The sequence below is a fragment of the Anastrepha obliqua genome, chromosome 3 (genome assembly GCF_027943255.1).
Source record: "Anastrepha obliqua isolate idAnaObli1 chromosome 3, idAnaObli1_1.0, whole genome shotgun sequence".
Taxonomy (NCBI): Eukaryota; Metazoa; Arthropoda; class Insecta; order Diptera; family Tephritidae; genus Anastrepha; species Anastrepha obliqua.
In genome coordinates, this window is record NC_072894.1 from 12,109,340 (window position 1) to 12,124,263 (window position 14,924).

Below are 14,924 nucleotides of genomic sequence, written 5' to 3' on the forward strand. Positions count from 1 at the left end.
GCGCATTTCAACTGCCTTTCGAATTGTTCTCTCCTTGGGCATTCCAAACATATGCCCGAGCCATCTTATCCTCTGAAATTTTATAAATCTTATCTTCTTCTTCTTAATTGGCGCGATAACCGCTTACGAGATTTTGGCCGAGTTTAACAAAACGCGCCAGTCGTTTCTTTCTCGTGCTAACCGACGCCAATTGGACACACCAAATGAAGCCAAGTCCTTCTCCAACTGATCTTTCCAACGCAGAGGAGGCCTTCCTCTTCCTCTGCTACCACCAGCTGGTATATACTTTCAAAGCCGGAGCGTTTGTATCCATTTGGACGCATGACCCAGCCAACGTAGCCGCTGGATATTTATCCGCTGAGCTTTGTCTATGTCGTCGTAAAGCTCATCGTTCCATCGTCTGCGATATTCCCCGTTGCCAACGTGTATAGGACCAAAAATTTTACGCAGAATCTTTCTCTCGAACACTCCAAGCGTCCCTTCATCGAATGTTGTCATCATCCAAGCTTCTGCGCCATACGTTAGGACAGGCAAAATGAGAGCCTTGTAGAGTGTTAGTTTTGTTCGTCGAGAGAGGACTTTACTGCTCAGTTGCCTACTTAGTCCAAAGTAGCACTTGTTGGCAAGAGAGATTCTGCGTTGGATTTCAAGGCTGACATTGTTATCGGTATTAATGCTGGTTCCTAAATAAATGAAGTCGATAAAAATTCAGCCTATAAATCTTATCACAGTTTCGTGTTTTGCGAAAAGTTCCAGCTCTTGATTATATCTTATGAATTTGCTATTTCATGTTATTTTTTGAGTTTGTTTAGGAGGTCCGTTTAAGAAAAACTTCCAAAGTATCATTGGGGAGGTATTTTTTCGCTAATTTCTCTTTTTAAAGAAGTCGATTTGGTTGGTACGTGCTATTATTCAAGAGAGCGTAGGTTCGATTCTCCGAGCAGGAAACAGCAAAAAGATAGAAACAGTTTTTTTTTTCATAGCAGCCGCCCCTCGGCAGGCAACGGCAAGCCTCCGCGTGCATTTTTGCCATAAAAAGCTGTAAGCAAATTCATCTTAATTTTTTTTTAACTATGCGGAAGTAATTCGTGTCATCAGTTGCCTCAGAAATTGAAAATGAAGATGATGATTTACCGCTCGGAATATCTTCCGCAAAAAGAATTAATTTTTTTTTGCAAAACAAACCAATTCTTCTACCAAAACATGAGCGGGACTTCCCTTTCCTTGCAGTATTAGATTCAGCTAATTTCATTTCGCTCTGATATCCGCCATAAAGTAAAATTTTTTGAAAAAGCTCCTCATAAAAACCAGTTTGCCGTTCGGAGTCGGCTTAAAACAGTAAGTCGCCCATTTGTGGTACAACATCAAGACGCGCGCCACAAATAGGAGGAGGAGCTCCACCAAACACCTAAGAGAAGTGTACGCGCCAATTATTTATGTATTATTATTTTCAACCTTTCTCTGCAAATGTCCGGCCTTGGCGACTAGGCGCTTGAGATTCCTTAGCGTGCCCTTTGGGGATGACTTGAAGAAATTCTTCAGCCTAGATCCCTTTTCTCTCCTCCATTACATCAACAGCATTGGATGGCTGTAGACGATTTTTTCTCTTAATCTTTTCAAAGGTGCTGGTCCCCATTATGGTATCAAAACGGCACGTAAGTGCTACTTGAAGTGTACCAGGGGTACTCTTGCCATATTACCTACCTATTTTGAACCTATTCACATTTTTTTCTCGCAAATATCTTAAGCTTTTCTATCACCTCTGATGATTTTAAGGGCAAAATATTAGTTTATGGAGAAAGAAATCCTATTTTTGGCGTAAAATCTTTGTGCAAATGTTTTAAAACTATCATATTTTATGGTTGATCTTTAGCTCCTGGGCGATGCTATGACTACTAACATACCGGTTAACTTCGACATTATCAACATTTTTTTAACATCAAAAAACGGACAAAAAACACAACCAAAATTGTACGTAATTAGCAATTACAGTATCCGCGGCCTGGCATGCATTTTCGCATTTTCGCCTTCATCTAAGAAAAACTCTAGAATGCGCTGAATTCTCTTTGATTAGTTCTATGACATTTTTAACAGCCTGTAACTCACAAATCCAACGTAGAATCTCTCTTGCCAACAAGTGATACTTTGGACTAAGTAGGCAACTGAGCAGTAAAGTCCTCTTTACACGAACAAAACTAACACTCTACAAGACTCTCATCATGCCCGTCCTAACGTATGGCGCAGAAGCTTGGACGTTGACAACATCCGATGAAGCGACGCTTGGAGTGTTCGAGAGAAAGATTCTGCGTAAGATTTTTGGACCTTTGCACGTTGGCAACGGCGAATATCGCAGGCGATGGAACGATGAGCTGTATGAGCTTTACGACGACATAGACATAGCGCAGCGAATAAAGATCCAGGGACTACGTTGGCTGGATCATGTCGTCCGAATGGATACAAACGCTCCGGCTTTGAAAGTATTCGATGCGGTACCAGCTGGTGGTAGCAGAGGAAGAGGGAGGCCTCCTCTGTGGTGGAAAGATCGGTGGAGAAGGACTTGGCTTCACTTGGTGTGTCCAATTGGCGCCGGTTAGCACGAGAAAGAAACGACTGGCGCGCTTTGTTAAACTCGGCCAAAATTGCGTAAGCGGTTATCGCGCCAATTAAGAAGAAGAAGAACTCACAACTCAATGGAGCAAACAAAAAACAGGAAAATATAATAATTTTTTTAGTGTGAGATGTCAATTTGACAACGAGCATAAACTTGAAATTGTTTGATCGATACTAAACTAAAATTAATAAAAAAATTTTTGAAGGTATTTTCAAATCAGTCCAGTTCATGTGAATCTTAATATTTTTCTTAAATATTTTGGTAAGCGTCTTAACATATAACACATTTTATAAATCCAGTAAAAACTTGCAAATTTTTTGGTGAGCCATCCTAATGTGCATACAAATATGCCTGTACTTATATACGAGTATTTACATACGAATAAAATAATTCGTGATCATCAAAGTGATGGCATTGATGCGTTTGTGCCACTGCTGTTCGCATCCGTACATAGCAAATTTTAACTCTACTTTTCATGTCATAAGAAAAAATTAACACCCGTTGTTGTGATAATATACCTTACATGAGATCTGGCCATTAAACTACTAAGTAGGCAGACGCTGCTACAGAAGACGTACGCAACGCCACTCACCAGCATGAAGCCGAGTATGTATGTCAAATGTAGTGACACCCGCTTTTGTAAAAAAATGAATCTTGCCTAAACCTTCTATCCCATCTTCCGCAGAATCTTTCTCTCGAACAGTGCAATCGTCGCCTTGTATTGAGTTAGTCTGAAATTGAAAAATGTCAAATGAAATGCAGAAACAAACTTAACGTTTAGGTGTGGTTCACATTCAACATCGGTTGTTGAAATTTAACCACCCTTTATAAAAACGCTATGAACTTATTCCCCAACCCAATAATATTTTCGTATAGAACTGAAGAGCCGCAGGTTGCCGACCCCAGTTCTAGGCTTTAATTGGCATCACCCAATCTTACAGTTTCTCCATATGATCTCCAATAATCGCCATTTTTAACACACTTTTATTAGCTCGGGTTGTATGTATGTATGCATGTATGTAACGGAATCTTTGATCTTAATTTTCACTGGCTTCTAAAAATCTGATCGACTTGAAATTTTGCACACCTATCAAAGACCGATGACAATACAATAATTTGATAAAAGTTTTCCATTATCCTTATTAGGATTGCCAGGATTAATATTTTCTTTTTTTACCTATGGGCAAAAAGTAAGGTGAATTTGGTTGTAAAATGAAAAATCTTTATTTCTAATGAAATCCGTCTTTTATGCGTATTTAACCCCAACATCTCTCGTTTCTACTAAATGTGTCTTATAATACGTTCACATATATGTAAGTAGATGACCTACTTTTTCGCGCTTAACTCAAAATATGTAATTAAAAAGCGCGATTTCCCTTACAAAATTTTTCTCCCAAAATCTGAGGTTATAAAATAGTCCTAGATAATAACGATATTTTTTGGCATACAACCCTGTGTTTACTGTGTTATCGATAATTATTATTACGAATGTAAGGGGAAACATCAAAATAAAAACTAAATGAAATGGATGCCGGGAAAGAAAACTGGTCTGTAAACATAATTCTAATAAAATTTTTGTCAAATATTATTTAATAGGGATTAATTTTACAGAGAAAAGCGTGTGTCTATGAACGTTTTGTCCTCTTATTACTTATTATAAAATGTAATACAGCAGCTAGTCCTTGACGATTTGCGCAGAATGCTTCAGGTCATTATCTTGCTGGAAGATCCAGCTCGAGGCTAGGCCTCGTTTGTCCATGGATGGCATCAGGTTTTGTTCCAAAATGTGCTTGTATTAGAAGCGATCCATATTTCCTTCAATAAAATCGAGGTTTCCAGCTCCTGTGGCTGCAACTGCTCGCCAAACCATGACACTGCCACCACCATGCTTTACAGTCGGAATCAGATTCCTAGGATCCATGGCAGTGTTTGGTTTTCTCCAAACTTTGACTTTGCCGTCGTATCCAAATATGTTGTATTTGAACTCATCAGTGAATAAAACTAGTTCCCAAAATTCTATTCCCTTATAAGGTGCTTTTTTGCAAACTCCATACGAAGCTTTCAGTTTTTCTCGCTTATAAGGGGCTTCTTGCGAGGAGTTCTGCAGTTGTTACCTTCATTATTAAGGGTCCTGCTTACTGTACGTGGGTGGACAACAATTTGATACGTCTCGGCTACCTCCTGGGCCAAATCAGTAGCATGTATTTTCGGATTCTGATCCACTGCTTTGCGAATAAAGAATACATCTCTCCGGTTGAGCTTCTTCGGCCGGCCACTACGCGGCTTAATCTTTAGAGAATTGGTTGTTTCAAAGTTTTTACAAATAGTTTGTACCGTAGACTTGCTTAAATGCAATAAATCAGCTATTTAACCAAAGGATATCTTATTACTTCTGTACTCAACAACTAATTTTCTCAAATCAGTAGAGATTTCTTTGCGGAGCGACATTATTCCGATCGTACACTTTTTCAAAAGACAAAATGCCATAAATTTTAAGAAGAATGCAAGTAAGTATTCGCAGAAAAGAAGAGCAAAATAAGTTCCCTAATATAACGTATGTACACTTTTGTCAGTGCATCTTTGTAACAATAATTAGACTTAAAACAAAATTACATCATTACATTCCTTTTGAATGCTTTAGATCGGGAGAAATTAAGAATAAAAAATAGTTAAAAAAAAAACTAAAAAACACGCTTTTATTGTTAATCGAACTAAAAAGTAGAAAATAAAAAATAGTTTAAAAAAACTAAAAAACACGCTTTTATTGCTAATCGAACTAAAAAGTAGAAAATAAATTTTAATGACAAAGGGACCTATAATGAAGTAATAGCAAATCGAACGATCAGTCATAGTCAACTACCTCAGAACAGAATTATAACAAAAATTAAGATACAAATAGAGTAATTCAAATTAGAGTTAAAAGCGAGGGATGCTTGATATAGTAAATATTACAATCATTCTACTGGCAACTACTTATGTACAGAAGGTTATGAAAGTGAAACAAAATGCATCCCACGCTTTTAACTCTAATTTGAATTATTCTATTTGTATCTTAATTTTTGTTATAATTCTGTTCTGAGGTAGTTGACTATGACTGATCGTTCGATTTGCTATTACTTCATTATAGGTCCCTTTGTCATTAAAATTTATTTTCTACTTTTTAGTTCGATTAGCAATAAAAGCGTGTTTTTTAGTTTTTTTAAACTATTTTTTATTTATATGTAAGAAAATACCCAACACCGTCGGTAAAAAGAAAAAATTGTGAAAAATCAAGGGGATTTTTAAGCTACTTCAAACTTGCACTTTATGATACCAAAATGCATTGGGTTATAATCCTGTGTACTGGACATTTTTCTAAAAATTCTTACAAAAAGTTTAATGAAAATTTGTTGTTTTTTGTTTTTAATCTGCACAAAGTTTGAAGCTTGGATGTTACTGGTGTTTGTAGCAGAATAATCTACATTTTCATAAAAGCGAATTAAATTTAAATAAGGAACAAATAAATTGCCGCAACTTGTCCGCAAATCCGTATGCTATAGTTGTGAAACACTCTTTTTATTTATAATGAATTATATTTAGATGTTAGTGCGCACATGAGAATGTAAATAAATGGAAGTGTAGAAATAAAATGATTTATTACGGGTGGATTCCATATTTTTCTATATATTTTATATTTTTTTATTAAATACAAATATTCATTTGAACTTCTGAAGTGTTCATTCATATTTGCACAGTGTGGGCTTTGTGCGACAGCTTACGGTATAATCACTCACTTTGGCTTTTGCATAAATTGCAATTCTGTGTGTACATATATGTGTTTGTATGTACTTATGTTTTTTTCTCAGATAATAAACCGTTTATTTACTTACACTTATCAACTTATTAATTTCAAAATATATGCCAGCATACATACGACAACATACACGCATGCATAAACGTCATATTTCTACATACATACGTTCATATGTACACATGTTTGCGTGTGCACTCGTACGTACTTGAAAATATTGGCAAATGTTTGTTACTTGGATTATATTTAAAGATTGAGTAAACCAAAAAGCTTGCTTTGATTGCGAATTTTCTCACGCTTGAAAGATAATAAAACTACAATTCTGTTCTTGCATTGGTGAGTACTGCTACACTTTGTTCGCATAAGGCACAGTGGTCCGGCGGCCGGACAAAATTCAATTTTTCAACATTTTTGAAATAAAAATTTGATAATGCAGATGTTTTCTTAAATATTCAAGGCAGATTTCCTGAAAATATTACTTAATTTAAAAAAAATTTCATTGTAGTTTTTTGACTTTAAACATGAAATTGTATGCAAATCGTACTTCATACAAGAGTTTCATTTTCATGTTTGCAAATAAATATTACCATTTGATTGTTAACCAAATATTGAAAAAAAGATAATTGAATATATTAACGGAAACAGTAATAATTTTCTTAAGTTGTGGTACAAAATCCAATTTTTTTTTTGAAATTTCAAAATTTTTCGAAAATTTTTTTTTTTAAGATCATTTTTTCGAGTGGTCCACACCGGTCCACTTGAAATCAACATGAGTGATGTAGTCACATATTTCAGCTATGATCTCAAACTGAAACCTGTTGCGCAAAGTTGCGCAAATTAAAAATAATGTAGCTTTTGTGCATTTACCCACAGGCAAAACGTTACATATGGCTTATGCAATTTTGTGTAAAAGACATCACAGACCCCATCAGCATTAAAAGACAACTAAAAAAAAAAACAATTTTATTAAAAAAAATTTTTTTTTAATATTATTACAATATTAATATGATATAGGTATGTAATATATATATAACACTATATACAATAAAATTATATATAATAATATAAGATTTCTATCTGTCACTGGAGGAACGGGCATAAGCCGATTAGAATATTAGCGAACATCTGAGAATTGCTTGTAATAATAAAATCAAAATGACGTATAGTTTTGAAAAAAAGGAGTTATTTATTTTTTTGCGTTCTTCAGAAAAAAAAAAGTTTTGAGTCAAAGAAGTTAGAATTACAAGATTACGTTCTTGAGAAGCTTCAATGCCATGATGATAGTGTGAAAGAATTGAAAGATCAGGTTTTGAAGATTGTTAGTAATTTTTGTAAAGATATTAATAGAAAATTAGAACGATCTAACAGACATTGGGGTCGCGTATTAAATGAGAATGAGAAAAAAAAATTACAAATTAAAAATAAAACAAAATTTAAAAATTAAAAAAAAAAAAAAATTAAAAAAAAAAAAATAAAAAAAATCTAAAAACAAAAAAAAATGAGGAGGGAATAACCTTACCGTAAACCTCCACGTGGTACTATCTGGGGTCGTGAAAAATGTAAAAATGAACTCACCAGCTAATTACGGAAGTAAAAATGTATTTATAGTATTCAATGAATTTAAAATTTGCTAAAACTAAGGTCAGATTCGTCATCACTGATCCTTAAAACCCCTAAATATATATTTTCAGCTTAATTAAATGAGTTTTTGAATTTTGTCCGCCAACGCCTTCTGGTCGGACCACTGTGTAAGGGAGTAATTAGAAACCTAATGAAATCGAAACATATTTGGTATGTAGATACTTTGATATATACGAGGGGGTTCAATAAATACTTGTGCTAGAAATGAAGACACAATTTGTTGTAAATTTTATTTTTATTTCTCAACATACAAGGTGTAGACCAAATTATACAAGACTGGCGTCATAAAAATGTTTTTGATGGCGCCATCTTTCTAATGAGTTAGTGCGTTGGATGTTACATTCCTAGCTGACTTCCATCGAAAGCTTGGTGGCATACGATTCAGTAGAAGCGAAGTTAAGCGTCTAAAGTGTCAGTATGTTTGTGTCATCGGTACAAAAGTGAGTTTCGATCAAAGAGCTAATATCAAAATTTGTTTTAAAATGGGTGAAACGTTTACCGAAACATTTGAATTGCAGAAAAAAGTTTATGGCGATGTTTGTCTATCTCGTGCCCGAGTTCATGAGTGGTTTACACAGTTCAGAGATGGTTGTGAGGACATAAATGGCAATGGCCATACAGGCCAAAATTAGTAAACACCGAAAACTCCACCGAAATTGTTCGTAAATATATCAAAAATGAACCGAAATCATCGTTAAAATTCATGGAATCGGAGTTGAATATCTCCAAAACATCGATTTATCGCATTTTAACTGATCATTTGCGCTTACGAAAGGTCTGTGCACGTTTCATTCCGCACAAGTTAACTGAGTACTAAAAATTGTTCAGCATTCAACATTCGAAAGACCTCATTAAAGAGGCGAGAAGAGACGAGAACTTCCTTTACAACATTGTAACTGGTTACAAACTGGTTAAACCTGGTTTTTTCGACGTGAACCTGAAAGTAAGCGCCAAAGTGTCGAATGGAAGTCCCCAAATGAGCCACCACCCCAAAAAATCGCGATTGGAGTAGTCAAAAATCAAGTCGATGCTCATTTGTTTTTACGATTATAAGAGAATTGTCCGCAAAAAATATATGCCAACGGGTCAAACCGTGAATACAATTTTCGATCTTGGCGTTTCGCAGCGTTTGTTGCATCGCATTCGTCGAATTCGCCCTGAATACCGCGAAGAAGGAAGCTGGCGCTAATTGCATAATAATGCACCATCTCATCGATCCACTCTTGTGACAGATTTTTAGGCATTGCATTTCAATCATCAATCACTCACCGCATTCGGAAAGTTTCATTTGGTCAAGAAAGGAAAACATTTTGCGTCCGTAGAGGCCATCTAAAAGGCTTGTACCGACATCCTCAAGGATATTCTGGTCAATGACCTGAAACACTCTTCCGAAAAGCTTTTAGATCGTGCAAAACCAGTGGGACAATTTTAAATAAACGAACTCAAAGTTATCAGAACAAAGCTCCTGTCACTTCTATTTTAGCTCCGTCTTGTTTATTTTGGACTTCACTTTGTAGTCTCCTTTTAGAAAGATACATTTCCCCCAACGCTCTAGCCAATTGTTCTCCAGAATACGCCTCTGTCTCGGCGATGACTTCCACTTTCGAAGAAAATCTTTTTCCCGTGAGCTATTCCTTCATGTTAGGGAACAAGAAAAAGTCGCAGGGAGCCAAATTGGGTGAAGACGGGGGGTAAGGCAGCAGTTCATAATGCAATTCATGAAGTTTGGCGGCGACAACTGAACCAGATGAAGGGGCTGGTGCGTTATCGTGGTGAAACAGCACTAGTACCATAGTACAATAACTTTCTGTAGTATTGTCCAGTGATATTTCTTCCTTTTTCTAAAAAATCCACGAGGATGACGCCGTTCACATGCCAAAAAATTGTCGTTATATAGGTTCCAGCCGATGGGACTGTCTTCGCCTTCTTTAGAGTAGATTCTCCGCGAGAAATACACTTTTTTGATCGTTGCTTAGTTTCTGGTACGTAATGATGAATCCAGGTTTCATCGACGGAGACAACTCGACGCAAAAATTCCTTTGGATCTCGCTGAAATTGCTCCAAACACTGCTTCGAAGTTAACAGCCGCTTGTTGTCCACCGTGACCAATCGCGCTACTTATCGGGCCGACAATTTTTTCATCGCCAACTTATGATTAAAAATATTAATTGCCTTTCTGGTCGACTCACCTATGGCCTCTGTTACTTCGCTCACTTTTGTTCGTCGAACAGCGAGAATCATTTCGTGGACTTTTTGAATGATTTCCTCAGTAACCAGGTCTGCCGGGCGCCTTGGTTGCTCCTCATTAAAAACGGATATTTGGCAACGTTTAAACTCGTCTAACTCTGGTCATAGGCGGCGCAGTGTCCTCACAGACAGCATTCAACTTTAATTTTGATTCCTCGTATTTTTTTTCATCCAAAAATAAAAAGCGAAGTTCCGAACGATTCTGCTCTTTTTCCATCTTAGCGAAAATTACGAAACTCGTTTTACTCAAATAGCTGCCAAATCCAAACTAACCTATCAATCAGTCTGAAATATGTTTTGCCGTCTTTTGATAGATGGCAGCACACGATGCCATCAAACTTGAGTACTTATTTAGCCACCCTTGTACATGGGCATAGAGAAATCGATGTAGCCTTGTCCGGTCAACAGGAGTACAAATTTATATAATCTTAGTAAAACTTGGTGTGCATGGCATATATTGTCGGCTGGGTCGAAAAAAGTTGAAAAAGTTCACCGCTGCATTTTTAGCTTAGGTAGCATTTTGCAAGCCTCGGAATTTTAGGCAGGCTCGCAATTTTAAGGAAATATATATATGTATATCGGCTGATTTAGAGAAAACTCTTGCTCCTAACATACTCTCGGTTCCATCTTGGCGCCGTTTGTGAAAACAGACGTGGCGGGTCCCGAACCCAGCGCCCAACCAGCTATGCGGGGATGCTTTGCCTTCTCATATTGGCTCGCTCTCAAACGGGTGTTCGAAAGCTACCCAGCGGATATTTGAGATAATCCCGGAAATTGTGAGCTCCTTGGACTATATGTAGAACAATCGTCCTGGCCACTCCCAAGTGAATTGCAATGAGGTACTTTTCCCACTTGTGTGGACTTCGACACACGAAACCATACTCCGCTATTGGAAACAACTTTTTCTTCATTTGGTGTTTCACGGAGATTCGAACCTACGTTCTCCAAAATCCGAAAGATAGTCACGCACCAACCCATTAGGCTATGGTGGCCGCCGTAAATATACAGTAAGTAAATATTCTGGAGAAGGACTTGGCTTCACTTGGTGTGTCCAATTGGCGCCGGTTAGCACGAGAAAGACACGACTGACGCGCTTTGTTAAACTCGGCCAACATCACGTAAGCGGTTATCGCGCCAATTAAGAAGAAGAAATATTTTGTACTTAAGCTGTTTGCACTTTGCACTTTGTTTCGTAACGTTTAGTTCGTTTCAAGATACAGCTAATTTAATGAAAAAATTGGTGTTGTGTCAATAATTTTGCTCTCCACTGTATTGTGTTCTACAAGCTAGATGTGTGATCCTAATAAAATTTTATTTCGTTAATATTTCGCTGAAATCAATAACTGGGTATATAAAGATTAGTTGTACTCTCAGACATTTCTTTACTACTAAGCTAAAATTTTGAACCAAGAAAAATGCAACAAAAATAATTATATTTTTCCAACATATATGCGTTTGTATGTATGAATGCGTGAAATTTATATTTCTTTGTTATTAAATACTAAGTACATTCGTACACGTATAATGAAAAATTAAAATATCTGGTACTTCCCACTCTTCACAATTCTCTGTCGCAATACTAATAAGTGACTCAACGGCTATTGAAACGGTGGTTATCAATGAGAACTTCTCACTTCATGACTTCAACTGAAATTGCCAATTGCACTATTGGATACTATTGTGTGCTCCTCGGATTTGCTGGCCATATTTGGCAACACAACTTTGTCATTTGGCAATTTCCTATGCGCCAAATATGAGTATCGGCGTAAGTGCAGCAAAATGTAAATGCCTACACGCACACACACAAACCTCCCGATTGGCATATTGGCTAAGTGTATGTAAAGTACATACACAAATATATTAGTCTGCCCCCTGGTACTAACCAGAAACTACAGTTGAACGTATGAGAATCACATTCGCTTGCGCAAACGTGGGTAGCTCATAAAAATTCTCTAATATTTTTGTCACTTGCAACGCCGACAGCTATTAATTGCAATTACAATTACAATAACAATTACAAGTGAAAAATGGAATATTAAATGTTTAGCATTTTGGTGAGTGAATAAAAGAGTTGGTTGAAGTCTGCAAAATAAGAAAAGGAAAACGAAAAACGACGCATGTACAAGTGGGTGCTAGAAGTGATCAGCTTACCGCGGCTCAACTTGGAATACATACATACATACATATGTTGCAAGCGAAACGATGAGTAATTTCGATAAACATTTGCCTGAACGCAATTACTTAGCTTGGAGTAACTGGTTTATCATGGTTATGCAATATTGTGTCGTTCGGAGGCGGCATAAAACTGTAGGTCGCTTTGTGGAAAAACGTCAAGACGCACACCGCAAATTTGAGGAGGACCTCGGCCTAACAATCAATTATATATGTGAAGAGTGGTAACCCTACTCGTAAGGCAGCCTCGGCGAACGAAGATGTAAGGCAGATATACGGTGGCTGCCGTAGCCGAATGGGTTGGTGCGTGACTACCATTCGCAATTCGCAGAGAGAACGACGGTTCGAATCTCGTTGAAACACCAAGATTAAGAAAAAGTTTTTTCTAATAGCGGTCGCCCCTCGGCAGGAAATGGAAAAATGGAAATGAAAAAAGCTACTCATAAAAATATCTGCCGTTTGGAGTCGGCTTGAAACTGTAGGTCCTTCCATTTGTGGAACAACACCAAGACACACACCACAAATAGGAGGAGGAGCTCGGTCAAACACCAAAAAGGGTGTACGCGCCATTTATTTAGTTATTCAAAAATATATTCGAAATTAAGATCTCAAATTAAGAAATCGAAACCTCTTCCCTTTCATTGCTATTTATCGTTTAATATCCAATAATATTTTTGCTTGAACTTAATTTTCCAAACAGGTGGCAACCATCTCCGAAATTATTTTCTAAAATAAGCTTTCTGAAAATTTTTTTTATTTGGAACCTACACTAATTTATTGATTTATTGATTAATTTATTACTAATTATTCAAAATATTTTTTTAAGCACGGGCAACCTTACTCAAAAATATATTCGTAATTAAGATCCCAAATTAACAAAACAAAAACTCTTTCTTTTCATTGCTATTTATCGTTTAAAATGGAAGTATTACTTTTGCTTGAACTAAATTTTTCAAACAGGTGGCAACCATCTTCGAAATTAATTTCTAAAATAAGCTTTCTGAAATTTTTTTTATTTGAAACCTATACTGACTTATGATTAATTTATTACTAATTATTCAATTATTTTTTTGAACCAATGGCAACCCTACTCAAAATATTATATATTCGAAATTAAGATCCCAAATTAACAAAACAAACACTCTTTCTTTTCATTGCTATTTATCGTTTAAAATGCAAGCATTACTTTTGCTTGAACTAAATTTTTCAAACAGGTGGCACCCATCTCCGAAATTATTTTCTAAAATAAGCTTTCTGAAATTTTTTTTATTTGAAACCTATACTGATTTATTTATTAATTTATTACTAGTTATTCAATACTTTTTTTTTTGAACTACTGGCAACCCCACTCAAAAATATATTCGAAATTAAGACTTCTCTTTGATACTCACATTTTTTATCATTTATTATACAAGCTTTATTTTAACATGGACTTAATTTTCCAAACAGGTGGCAACAATCACAATTTAATTTTTTCATTTGAAACCTACACTGAATTACTTTAGCTATTGAAGTACATTTTTGAACAGCTGGCAACCCTATTCAAAAATATATTCGTAATCAAGATTTTTCAAATCCCTTTCTGTGGCTCCCACATTGCTGTTTATTTTTTATGATGCCGGTATTATTTTTACTTGAACTTATTTTTTCACACAGGTGGCAGCTATCTCCAAAACTATAGTCTTTCTTTTACTCCATAATTATTAAATATATTTTATAAACACCTGGCAACTCTACTAAAAAATAAATTGAAAATTAAGCTTTTTCAAAACCTCTTTAACATATGTACATATATCCGAAAATATTTTCTAAAATAAGCTTTCTGAAATTTTATTTCATTTGAAACCAACACTGAATTATTTTGATTATTTATTAGTATTTATTGAATTAAATTTTCAAACTGGGAACTGCACTCAACTACACTGTAAAATCAAGCGCAAAGCACTAGAGGCTGCTCAACGAACAGCGGCACTCAGAGTTGTTTCAGGCTACCGCACTGTCTCAGGAGCTGCAAAAAGTTTTGTGATCAGCGGGAAGATACCTATCGACTTCATGGCCTCATGAGAACGAGTGTATGCGTGGGACTCTAGGAAAAAACACGCCACCACTAATGCCGCGGAACGGCAGTGGTGGGGCAAAGCCGATGGGACACCGAATCGGGTGGCAGATGGACGGCGAAGCTTTTTCCTGCAATAGAAACATGGGGGAAGTTGGCTATTTCATGACTCACCTCCTCTCGGGCCACGGATACTTCCGAAAATACCTATACTGCATGGCTAAGGTAAGTGACCCCAGGTACAAATACTGCGAAGGACCGAGTAATGACACCGATCACATGTTATTAAATTGCGACAGATGGCTCGTCGAAAGAAATGCGCTGAGGGAGCTGATTGGTGACATCGCGCCGATCAATGTGATCGGCAAGATGCTTGAACGCAAGGATAACTGGAATGCGGTTAAAAG